We start from the raw sequence: 12,950 nt of genomic DNA on the forward strand, positions 1-12,950 counted from the left end.
CATGCCAGAGACACCTATGGAAGAGTTATTTGCACTAAGAACTCAATTTCTCACAATTAACGATGGGGATCTTATTTTACATGAAAAATTTGATGTGCTTTAAAGTGACAATGAGAAGAACGATGCCAGCTTCATGACAGGCGCCCAAGCCATCCCACTGATGTAGGGCAGGATTATGCTGTTGCACACCCTCCAGTGAGTGTTGCAGAATCCAGAAATCTGATCACACTCTCAGCAACCCAGTATTCTGTACCTCCCTGGGGACCAGGCAGATAAGTCAGCCTGTCCAACTACAGGAACTCAGTAGGAGGGTATCCTGCTTCACTGCTGTGCAGGAACTTTCTAGCCATCCCTTTCCCGCCATAGCCCAGGGCAGGATAAGACCTCATATTTAAAAGGAGAGAAGAAATAGAGAGCAATGTTTCTTTTAAAAACAAACATTATTGCAGCACACAAAAAAGAAAGTAGGGGGCCCAATAATACCACCACTTTAAGATTAGACACGCAGTTAATGAAAATATCACTCTTCTGTTTGAAACATTTTTATCTATATTTATCATAAGCAACATCACAGGTTACTATAACAAAGAAATCAGAGAAAAAACATTTTTCTCTCAATTATTTCCAGTTTTTTACTTTGTGCATTTGACAGAATTTTGTGTATAGACCATTTTGCTCCTTCTCCTGTAGAGTCAGTTTCCATTGCAGTTTGTGTGTTTGGGATTTTTTTTTTTTAAACATAGCAACAAAAGAGAAAAAGGATGTTAAAAATAAGTAGATGTAAAAACACAAATACTGTCTGGTGAAAACTAAGGCATTGGGGTAGAACCTAAAACAATTTCTAAACTTTGCTTTTAAAACAGACTAGATTTCAAATTGATTGTGTTCTCTAACGGATATTATATTATGAATAGGACATAAAATAAAGATGCCAAGAAAATCTAGTCAGAATTCTTTTTTCAGAGAAAAAAACATTGCTGTCCCTTATGAGCATGAAGGGAACCTTCTACACATGCCTTGATCAGAGCGGTCATCCTGAATGTGCAGAAAGACAGTTCCAGTGGCTTGGTGGCTTCCCATAACACACCCGAGTCGCTGCAAAATGAAATTCTAGTAACCAGAGGAATTGGAGAGGGCTTCAAATTTCCTACCAGATGCATACTACTCAGAGTGACATATGAGAGATGGAGACCATTAACAGGGTCAGGGGACATTTCTCATTTCACCCAGATTTTAAGTAGAAAACAAAAATAAAAAACCCACATAGAAGGAATGGCTCACTGAATAAGTAATGAGCTACAGAAATCTTCACTTGTAGGTGTAGGCGTCATTTGAGGAGAAAGGGAGGAATCACCCTCCCACCCCAACGAAGTCAACACGTGCCACTGCCCCCCTTAATTTCTGAGAGCACTGAGCAGCCCCTGCAGGGCCTGTGGGAAAATGGGTAGAAGAAAGGTCTGTCCTTCTCACACTATGCCTCCCCCTCAGCATGTTTCTTGCTTGCTTGGGCCCTCTCCCCAGCAGCCAGGCCTGGCTGGGAAGGAGAGGGGGTAGTACAGGGCTGCTTCTTCTGCCGGGTGAGGGTGGCTGCTCTCAATCACTGCCTCTGTGCAACGTGGCGGCTGCCTGCGAGAGTCTGGCTGGGGAGGCAGTAGCAGCCTGCATGGTGGAGAGAGCACAGCTGCCCCGGGCTGGGCGTAGGGTCGCTAGGGAAGGCACCGGGAGCAGGTTCCCTGTGCTTAGCCTGAGTTAGGGACAGTGCCCGTGCACCTCCTCCCACTGAGGTGTCCGTGAGGGCACACGAGTTGGGGAGGGGAGGGAAAGGTGGTTTCTGTGAGTTTTTTCACCTCCTTCCCCACTAGGCTAGGGTCGGCCCCAGCCCAGAGGCACACATTCCCTGTTCCTGCAGCCCCAGCCCCCCAGGAGCTGGCAGGATTGGCTGCTTTGGCCCAGTGAAGTGGGGCTAGAAGGTTCTTGCACTCAGAGGCAATGTATGGGGTGGGGCAGTCACATGACCCTCCAATCTTTGAACTGTATACCTCCCCAATATCAGCAGGTACAGGTTGTCTCTGCCCCCAAATTGCAAGCTTAGGCAGGCAAGGAATTTGCCTTCACTATACACGGCCCTGTTAGCCTGATTAACCCCAAGCTGCCCCCCAACACAGAAGTCAAAGTACGCCTATGCTTGTAGGTTACTGGCTCAAAAATTCAGCTCCAGCTAGCAGTGACTTAAAACTGTTCCCATCTGCCAGCTGTTCTGTGACTTATGTGAAATGATTATATCCGTTCCACAGCAAACACTTCAGAAATCATCTAAAACAAGTACTGTTTGCACAAACATGACTCCTGTGAAAAGAACTCGTGGTACAATATGATGTGGACAGGAATCTAAAATGCCACAACCAGCATCACGACTGGCCTCCTTGAACCTTGGCAGAGGTAAAGGTCACTTTATATGTAACTACTCTCATTCTTGAAAGGTTAGGGGTAAGAATCTGACATAGCAGTATGGTGAAGCCTGCACAGTTGCTGCCCTAATAACCTATATTGTTGGTGAACCAAGTATTTCAGCTTCTACCATTCCTGAAGACCAAATTTATTTTCAAGAAGAGGGATGGAGTAAAGAGCAAAGACACTCTGGAAAAAGTGCAAATGAGCATTCCTAGAAGTGACAATTTTAAAATGGAGTTGCCCTCCTCAGTCATAAAAACTGAGCTAGCAATGTTATTAACTACAGACACATACATTTCCAGCAGGGTTATATGCTGATGAATGTCAGCTCTAAGTGACGCTTCACGCTACAAGTCAATACCAAACTTTCTAAAATTACTGTTTTCCTCCTCTTTGAAGCAAATTATAATGCTGATAAGGTCCAGCAACTCCAACCACTGTAAATGGTCAATCCATTTTATACATGTATGTTTGAGCCAGTCACATCTGCAGTGTTACCATGTCCTGGTAGCAATACTGGAAGTGTTTTTTTAAAGTCTATTTTAACTGTTCACTGTCGTTTTGAAATCCTATCCCACATGTTTTCACTAACAACTCCAAAGATACTTCAATCAAAAACTTTGGTACAAATTAATGATAAGAAGTACCAGTTGACAGAATGGACATGTAATTTTGATTTCAAGTAAATTGAAACTGTGCATTCAGACTGCTAAGTACAGAACACCACAGTGTATGTTTTCAAGTACCAACTAGTAATATAGACATACAAAATACACAGCTTTTAAGAAAGGAAAAGACATAATCACCATTTTCCGAGGCACCCTATGTTTATATGCCTCTATTTAGGACAAATATTTCAAAGCTTCAAATCACTAAAATTTTAAAATTCCATCCACACTCTACAGCTAAAGGGCATCCATAAAAGCTCACTGCACAGGCACCAGATATGTTTTCAGATATCAGCTGATGTTACTCTCTGCTAACAAGTCTTAGAAACAGTATAGTTAAGAAGCCATCAGGAATCTTGTTAGCTGCTGTAAGAAAAGAAGCTGCAAAGGTCCTAGGAGTAATAAAAACAGAAAATGAATGATAATGGTTGTGTGGGGAAAAAATATCTTCTCGTGAAGTCTGAATTCATATGTTATTTCAGAGAAAGAATTCTAGTAACCCCCCCATACAGTAATCAGTATTTTTCACAGAGTTTCAGCCCAAACATTTACAGTACCTCCTTTTCTAGGACAAAATACTGTAAGAATAACAAAAATCGGACAAACGGCACAGTCTCTACTTTATCAAGGCACATAGCATTTCCATTAGGAAGCTCACATTTTATTAATTTACAACTGCAGTAAAATACAGACCAAGGGAGCCACCAAGGTTTGGTGCATGCTGCACACTTTAATCCTTGGGGAAATGGCAAGTTACCATACAGATCACTAGCAGAGACTTGCTTCTTAAGGGCTTTTGGATCTCCATGGTAAGCTGGAAGATGAGGGATAGTTGCAGCCACGTAGTGGGCAGGGAAGGACTGGCTTCAGTCAAGAGTCTCACTCTGTCCCTGGCTTTTGGAAGGCAACCACAGAGGCAGGCAAGTCATGTTAGGAATTCAAGCCAGGGACGAAATGACATACAAGCCACTAGCATTTGAGTAAATGGAGTCAGACTGACAGCAGAGCAAGGCAAGGGGATGGGGAAGCAAGTTAGTTGGTGATAGTTGGTAGTTGGTCCTGCTTTGAACAAGGGGTTGGACTAGATGACGTACTAGGGTCTCTTCAACTCTAATCTTTTATGATTCTATGAAATGGAGATCGTTAAGTTTTAGAACTTTGCGGAGATGGCAGGAATCGTTGTGGAACCCAGGGAGTGACCAGGAAGTGGAAATTGCACATTGAGAATGGGTGACAGGAGAAACGATGTACTCAAAGAAGGCTGAAGGAGCTCAATCTATTTAGCTTACAAAAGAGAAGGTTACTAGGTGACTTGATCACAGTCTGTAAGCACCTGCGTGGGGAAAAGGAGGTTACTTACCTGTAACTTAAGGTTCTTTGAGAGGTGTGGTCCCCTATCTGTATTCCACTGAGGGTTACGCATGCACACCATGTGCCTGAGTGAGAATTAGCGCAGAGTGACCGCGTCTCTGAAGATGGAACTGGAAATGGAGTCTCTGGCAATCACATAATGAGCTGCAGAGGTATGCACAGGTTTCCACTCTACAGATTTCACAGATAGGGACATTGTTGAGGAAGGCAACAGAGGAGGAAACCAATCTCGTGGAGTGAGTTCAAATACTGAATGGAAGTGTTCTATTGCGAACCTGACAGCATTGTTTAATACAGTTCGAGACCCATCTGGAGAGTCTCTGGGCCAATATCACTGAGCCCTTAGATCTCTCTTATTGAGGTGATTGCCACCAGGAAGGTTGTCTTCATCGACAGGTATATGAGCGAACAAGTGGTCATGGGTTCAAAGGGAGGTCTAGTCGGGCTTTTTAGCATGAGGTTTAGGTCCCATGTTGGGACTAGATGTCTGGGTTTGGAAAAAAAGTTTAATATTCGAGCAAAGCATTTTGTGGTTGGATGTGAGAGCACTGACTATCCCTCTTCTTGTTGATGGAACGTCATTATAACTTCCCGGTGAACTTTGAGTGAAAGCCCAGATTTAAAAAAAAAAAAAAAAGTCAGTACATAGTTTTGGGCCATTGGGAGAGTAGTGGATGTCAGGGAGATTTGTTGGGAATTACACTAAACCTGAAACCTGGACCACTTTTGCAGGGCAGTAGTGGAGTGGATTTTCTACTGGACAGTTAACCCCTTCTGTATCTTCTCAGCAGGCATGTCGCCAGTTGTTTCACGTAAGAGTACCAAGTCTGTCTCAGCCACGTGGGAGCAATCAGTATGACATTTGCTCTCTCTTTTTATCTTTAACTGGACTTTTGACAGTAGGGGAACAGGGGAAAGGCATAGAGAACGTCCCTGTCCCACCAAAGAAGGAGAGCGTCACCCAAGGAGTGTTGCCCTATCCCTAGCCTGGAGCAGTAGCATGGACATTTCTCATAGACTTTAAGGTTAAAAGGGACCATTATGATCATCTAGTCTGACTTTCTTGTTCAGGTAAGTGACGAACAGATCTGTGGTTGATATCTCCCATGGCCTGAGTAGGTCATGAAGCACTGCTGGGTTTCTCTCTTACTTGTGGTCATGTGGGAATTTGTGACTGAGACTGTCCGCTACCAAGTTTTGTACTCCAGGAAGGTAGGTGATTGATAATGTGATGCTGTGGGAAATGTACCAGTTCCACAACTTTAGTGGTTCTGCGCAAAGGAAGAGTGACCTGGCTCCTCTCTGCTAATTTATGTAGTATACACATGGTATTTTGTCTGTTAAGACACTTGTGTTCCCTCGAGAGTGAGAGGAAATGGACCCAGGCATTCCTGATCGCCCCGAAGAGGTTGATGTGAAGGGGTATTTCCATGGATGACCATTTGCCGTGTGTTGTAAAGTTGTTTAGATTTGCACTCCATCTTATGAGGGATGTGTTGGTGGTGAGAAGTACTGACAGGGAAGTTTGCACAAAGAGAATCCCCTTGAAAACACTGCCTGGACGTTTCCACCAGTCAAGGGAGTTTTTGACCTTGGTTCATAGTGACAGAGGTCTGTCTAATCTGTCTCTGTTGAACCATATCTGGAGGCACTGCATATGAAGTCCAGCATGAGGTATCACTGCTGTGCCTGCTGCCATATGCCCTAGGATTGGGCAGCAGTGTCTTGCTGATATTTGAGGGCAGTTTTACAGTGTCTCTACGGCCTGGACTACACTACGTGTTTATGTTGAATTTAGCGGCGTTAAATCGAATTAACCCTGCACCCATCCACACAACGAAGCCACTTATTTCGACATAAAGGACTCTTAAAATCAATTACTGTACTCCTCCCCGACAAGGGGATTAGCGCTGAAATCAATATTGCTGGTTCGAATTAGGGTTAGTGTGGACACAATTTGATGGTAATGGCCTCCGGGAGCTATCCCACAGTGCACCATTGTGACCGCTCTGGACAGCACTTTCAACTCAGATGCACTGGCCAGGTGTACAGGAAAAGCCCCGCAAACTTTTGAATCTCATTTCCTGTTTGGCCAGTTTGGAGAGCTCACCAGCACAGGTGACCATGCAGAGCTCATCAGCACAGGTAACAATGCAGTCTCCTGAGAATCGAAAAAGAGCTCCAGCATGGACCGTACAGGAGATACTGGATCTGATCACTGAATGGGGAGACGATTCCTTGCTATCAGAACTACGTTCCAAAAGACCACATGCCAAAACATTTGAAAAAATCTCGAAGGGCATTATAGAGAGAGGCCACAACAGGGACTCAATATAGTGCCACGTGGAAGTTAAGGAGCTCAGACAAGTGTATGACAAAACCAAAGAATCAAACGGACGCTCTGGGGCAGAGCCGCAGACATGCCGCTTCTATGCTGAGCTGCATGCAATTCTAGGGGGGGCCGCCACCACTACCCCGCCCCTGACCATGGATTCCGAGGAGGGGGTACTTTCAGCCATGCCTGAGGATTTTTCTGACAGGGAAGATGAGGACGATGACGAGGACAACCTTGAGGAGAGCACACAGCACAGCATTCTTCCCAACAGCCAGGATCTTTTTCTCACTGTGACTGAAATACTCTTCCAACCCTCCCAAGGCGGTATCCCAGACCATGAAGTTGTAGAAGGGACCTCTGGTAAGTGTACCTTTGTATATATAATACATGGTTTAAAAGGATGCGTTTTTTAATGATTAATTTGCCCTGAGAACTTGGGATGCATTCACAATCAGTACAGCTAATGGAAATGTCTGTTAATGTGTCTGGGAATGGAGCGGAATTCTCCGGGGACATCTCCATGAAGCTCTCCTGGAGGTACAGTCTTTTCAGAAGGTTTCTGGAGAGAACCAGCCACGCAGTGGGGGAAGGGGTAAAGTGATCATCCCAGAGAATTGGACTGGGAGGAGGGGGGTTACTTTGGCTTCTGCTGCTGCATGTTAACAACTGCTTTTATGAAGGTTGCAGAAGCCGAAAGACTATGGCTTACCATGGCCGCCTGCAAGCCGAATTCTGTTGCCCGGCCCTACGTCTGTGATCTCTAACACCAAAGCTGCACGGACTCAATATAAAAGATGCAAAATGTGACCTTGTACTGAAATCACATGTGCTATGTAATGTGAATAGTGTTGTTCACTGTGAAAGGGTATACCCATTATTCTGTAAAATGTATCTTTTAAAATACTTCTCTGCCTTTTTTCCCTCCCGCACCTGCAAGTTTCTCAAGCCTTCCTCCTCCGTCCCGAGGGCTATCTCAGATAAGGTGGTGAAAAAAAACGCACTCATGATGAAATGTTCTCTGAGATCATGCAGTCGACCCGCAAGGAAAGAGCTCATCTGAATGAGTGGAAGGACACAGTATCACAGTACAGGAAAGCGGCCATGAGGACAGAAGGGACGAACGTGAGGACAGGAGGGACAATTGAGATGAGAGGTGATGGCAGGAAGATCAGAGGAGGCAAGATGCAATGCTGAGGCTACTGTGGGATCAAATGGACATGCTCCGGTGTCTGGTGGAGCGTCAGGAATGGCAGCGGATCACAGAGTGCTGCTGCAGCTCCTGTTTAAGCGCCCTCCCTCATCCCCAAGTTCCACAGCCTCCTCACGCAGACGCCAAAGAACATGGTGGGGGGGGGAGGCTTCGGGGACCCAACCACTCCACTCCAGTGGACAGCCCAAGCAACAGAAGGCTTGCATTCAACAAGTTTTGAAGTGGCCTTTTCCTTCCTACCTCCCACACTCCACCCGGGCTACCTTGTCAGTTATCTCCCTATTTTTATAATCAATTAATAAAGAATACATGGTTTTTAAACAATAGTGACTTTATTTCCATTGCAAGCAAGCTGTGATTGAAGGGGGGAGGGTGGGTGGCTTACAAGGCATGAGTCAATCAAGGGGGCGGGTTTTCATCAAGGAGAAATAAACAGAACTGTCACACCTTAGCCTGGCCAGTCATGAAACTGGTTTTCAAAGCATCTCTGATGCGCAGCGCTTCCTGGTGTGCTCTTCTAATCGCCCCGGTGTCCGGCTGCACGTAACCAGCGGCCAGGCAATTTGCCTCATCCACCTCCCACTCGCATAGTATCCCCCTTAGGTACATAGAGATGTGTGGAAGCACAGCAAGAAGCCCACAACAAGGGATATTGGTTTCGCTGAGGGGCCTCTGGGAAGCCAGTAAGTGCACTAGGCCTTTTTAAAATCCAAATTGCACATTCTTACCAACATTCTGCCTTGCCTCGAATACCGTTGAACAGCTCTGACTTCTGTCCAGGCGGCTGCCTGTTGATGGCATTCATGAGGGCCATGAGCATTAAGGGGTAGGCTGCGGGGGCCCTCCCAAAATAACTATAGGAGTTCACATCCCAATGGTTATTTTTGGTCTAGGAAGCAAATCATTGCTGCGCTGTTTAAAACTAGTGTTTCTGAAGACGCGGCATTCATGAACCCTTCCTGGCCTCTTCCTTGATGTTGGTGAATGTCCTTGTGTTGGAGGAGGTTACTACTTGCTGCAGTAGACTGACGTTCTTCGAGATGAGTGTCTGTGGGTGCTCACTCTAGGTGTCGGTGGCCCCTGAGCCTTTGATCGGAGATTTTTTCAGTGTACTCTAAGCGGCCACGCTGCTTAGACTTGTCACTTACTTTGAGTATGTCGCTAGTGAGATGCAGCGGGCAGGACCTCGTTCTTCTTGCTAAAATGGAGGCTACCCAATCGAAGTGAGGGGAGGAGGGTGGGTAGTGGGCACCACGGGAATATTGAGAACGTCAGTTTTTGACAAGGTGCGACTCCTCTTTTTTCAAAGAGAGTCTGTGGTTGTCCACTCTAGGTGACTTCAGCAGTGTATTCAAGAGGTAGGGATTCTATCTGGGCGGATGCCGGTAGGACATATGCTTGCCTATCGGTGTCGAGAGAGGGCTTGAGTATGGATAGTGAGTAAGGATTGTATGGTGGGAGGCCGGTGGCGCCCTACATGTGAAGGGTACATATTGTTAGGAAGGTACGAGGTCGTAGATCTTGTGGATGTGTCCTGATCAATGCCGGGGTGTAACGTTTTTATCTGATACGAGGATTGCAATGAGATCCATTTCGAAGGCCTTGGTAGAGCAGCACGCCTGGAGCGCGCCCAGGATGAAACAGGAGTTAGGAGATGTTTTGAGGGTTGTGTTTGTCAGATTAAGGAGTGTGCTCTAGGTACTTAGTGTGAGTGGCTCGTGTGATTGGTTTTCTCGGGAGGAATTTGGGTTATTTTGTATTGCGAGTGAAAAGGCAGCATGAATTCTTTTGTAAGGTTTTGTGGTATAATAGTAGTAACTTGTCTTGAGATTGGTATATGGGTGTGGGCTGTATAGAGTGGTTTTCTGCCTGGATTTGGCGGAGTAAAAGGTGTTATTTGATGAGGTGGAAAGGTAGTGTGGTAAGGGTAAGGTTGGTGGTTAACAGGCTCTAGGTTGAGTCCATAGGGGGTGGTGCTTATGTCTGTTATCTAGTTGTTTGGGTTGTCAGGAAGGTTTGGGGTGATTGGGATGAGCAACGTGTTTGTCTTGTATGATGAAGATTTGTTGATGCAGGCTAAGTTGATCTAATGGAGTTGATTGTGGATGGGATTACGCTTTTTGTCCATTTATATCGAGTTGTAGGGAAGAGGCGAGAGGGTTAGGAGACGTTGTTTGGTGGCACTTTTTGTGATTTTGCACTTTCGGAGGGTAGGGTGCGTACGGGTGATTGCGTTGTGCTGTGTTAGAATGTACTTTTTAGTTACGGGTGGTTCGGACAGTTATCTGGCGTTGGGGAACATGAGGTACAAGCTTGTGGCGGTGGCGTGGGAATTTGTGAGTGGGGAAGCGGCGTTGCTGCTGTGATAAGAGGTTAGGGTAAGCGAGAGCCTGTGAGATTTTGGTGGTGGGTTGTTTGATTCGTTGTGTAGGTTGGGCGGGGTTTTGTCTCGGCCTTATGATTGCGATAAGATTTCTGGTAGATCATTCGTTTTTCGTGAGGTGCTGTTGAGGGATGGGTGGTGTTGGGAGGAACGATATTTTGAGTGGGCCGTGGAGGAGATCATGATGCGTCTAGGGATTGTTATGACAGTGCTTTTCTGGCTCATGGCAATTGAGGAATTTTGTGTTTTTGGTTGCGAAGAGATGTATGGTTGTGGGTGACTCCAGCGCGAAATTATGTCGAGATGATTGTCTATCGGTCCATTTGTGCTCTTGAAGGTTGAATTTGCTTAGTCGTCGCGTGGTGTTCGATGCTGGGATGATGAGTGATCTGGATGTGGTGGTTGTTGGTTCGAGGAACATTCAAAGGTTATGGCCTCTGACAAAGGAGTGGGAACGAGCCCTGTTTGTTGACATGACTTTGAGGCTAACGTTGTGGGGTTGTTTATGGTACCTGGTGATTGTTGGATTGTGGGAGGTGTCAACGGCTTAGCATTCCTTGGTAGCGTGCTGAGTTTTGTTGGTTGTGTGCGGGTAGTCTGGAGTGAGGCCATAGCCGTGTATGTGATTTGGTATGAGTTGGGCCCCCCAGCGGTGAGGGTGCGTGGTTGTATACCAGTTGGTGGAGTGCTGGGGGAAGGGGTCGCAGAGGTTTGTTCGGGACTGTGCATATGTAGTTTTATTAGTCTTGATCCCCGGTAAGTGTATGAGTTGAATTGGGTTTGAGCGGTTTGGTTGTAACTGTTGGCAGAAGTTGGAGTCGTGTGGAGTGGGGTCTTCTGGTTACGAAAGTTGCGGGCACTGCCACCGTAGTTGAAGCAGTCAGGCGGGACCGGTTGCTGTGATCTTGTGGCGGTCGGGTTGTATGGTTGGTATATCGGTGGGTGATGGGAGACCGTTTGTTTTTGGTAGTCGGGGCTTGCTTTCTTAAAGTCTGGCTTGGGGTGGATTAATGTGGATTTGTCGTTTATTTGTAGGCCTAGGGATTGATTAACACTCGATGGTGATTTTGTAAGTGGAGGTCGGTATATAGTGGAGGCCTTGAGAGCAATATCAGGTAAGGAATATTATATCCTTTTCTGGGGTTGGTTAGCCGTGGATACGCTAGGTTTGGATTTATACCGGGGTGTGGCAGTGGGAAGGCAATGTAGCACTCTGTATTGGTAATGGTAGCAAGGGTAACGGAGAAAAGTCTTGTGGAGTGGTGGGGTGGGTGTGAGTAGGTGCTTGTAGGTCGAGGGGTGAAAATTCCATGCCTGCTCTCGGTGCTGGAATTATGGTGGTGAGAGTACATCTTGAACTTTGTTCTTGCCGATTGTTGAGCTCGATGAAAGGTCGGATCGGTCACTCCTCCAGTTTTCTTCTGTGTTAGGAAATTACGGGGGTAGATCTCCTTGTGGCATTTTGACTGAGTTCGATAGCACAGGGAGAGTGTTGTATTCTTGTGGAGTGGTGGTCGTGAAAGGTGTCTGAGGGACGTGGGGAGGGTGGGTGAGTGGGGGTTAAGGAGGGGAGGGGATGGATATTACTTGGTTGTGATGACTCTAGCCTTGTCGGTGGTATATTGCATTGTGTAAGTTCTGTAGTCGGTGTGCGGAGACAGTTGTGGGCGTCCATGATGCTGGTGGGGCGACGTTACGAAGACCTCGACCAAAGGGTTCAAATTTGCTTTGATTTTGGGATTGGGCTCCTGGAGAATTGGGCGACGACCGTGGTATCTGGTTGCCGGTGGTGTTGTTGTTGTCTGAGATCTCCGGGATGTGGTTTATTGAGGGGTTAGCGGGGACGGTGGGTTAGGTTTGATTTTTCATATACTGTCGCCTTCTGGTTTGTAGGGTTTGGCTACTTATGGATCCGAGAGTTGCTTGAGTCCTTCATTGAAGTGAGACCTCATTAGTGGTGGTTAAGCATTTAGGGTTATACTCTCAAAGTGGAGTTCTCTGGTGCTTTTTAACCTGTCTCGAGATTTTTAGAGAGGAAGGGAAGCGGAACCTCGGGCTGCACGCTGTAGCGGTGGATCTTGTGCCAGGTAATATATTTATTTTTAAGTGATGAATCCGAGCTGCTTGAAGGCGTAGGTGGGATTCGATTTGGCTCGGTGAGTAATTGTTGAAATTGTTGTTCTTGTTGTTGGATGTGTTCTAATATAGTTCATGGAATTATTTGGTTTATGTGTTATTTGCAGATTGCGGTAATATTGCAATTCGAATGAAGTTGAGGGCATAACCTTAGACCCAGCAGGTCTAGGTTTGTTTGCGTGATTGCTGTGGGTTGATTGGGGTTGGCAGAAATCTGTTTGTTTCGTTGATCGGTTTGTCCTACTCATGAGTTTGGCGCGGATGTAAGAAAAGGATTCAGGGCCCTTGAGGATGAGTATTCACGTCGCATGTTTTCAGGTAGGTGGTGTGGTGGGTCTGAAGATGGATTTAGCGGTGTCCAGAGGCGGATTAATTGTATGCGTTGGGTGCGAAGAT

General features: G+C 46.2%; 1 protein-coding gene across 5 annotated transcripts in view; it reads right to left on the bottom strand.

Annotated features, from left to right (window-relative positions):
- The window catches only part of TTC7B (tetratricopeptide repeat domain 7B), a 336,047-nt gene that overhangs the window by 130,956 nt on the left and 192,141 nt on the right, over nucleotides 1-12,950 (bottom strand). The window lies entirely within an intron of this gene.

The sequence above is a fragment of the Chelonoidis abingdonii genome, chromosome 4 (genome assembly GCF_003597395.2).
Source record: "Chelonoidis abingdonii isolate Lonesome George chromosome 4, CheloAbing_2.0, whole genome shotgun sequence".
NCBI lineage: Eukaryota > Metazoa > Chordata > Testudines > Testudinidae > Chelonoidis > Chelonoidis abingdonii.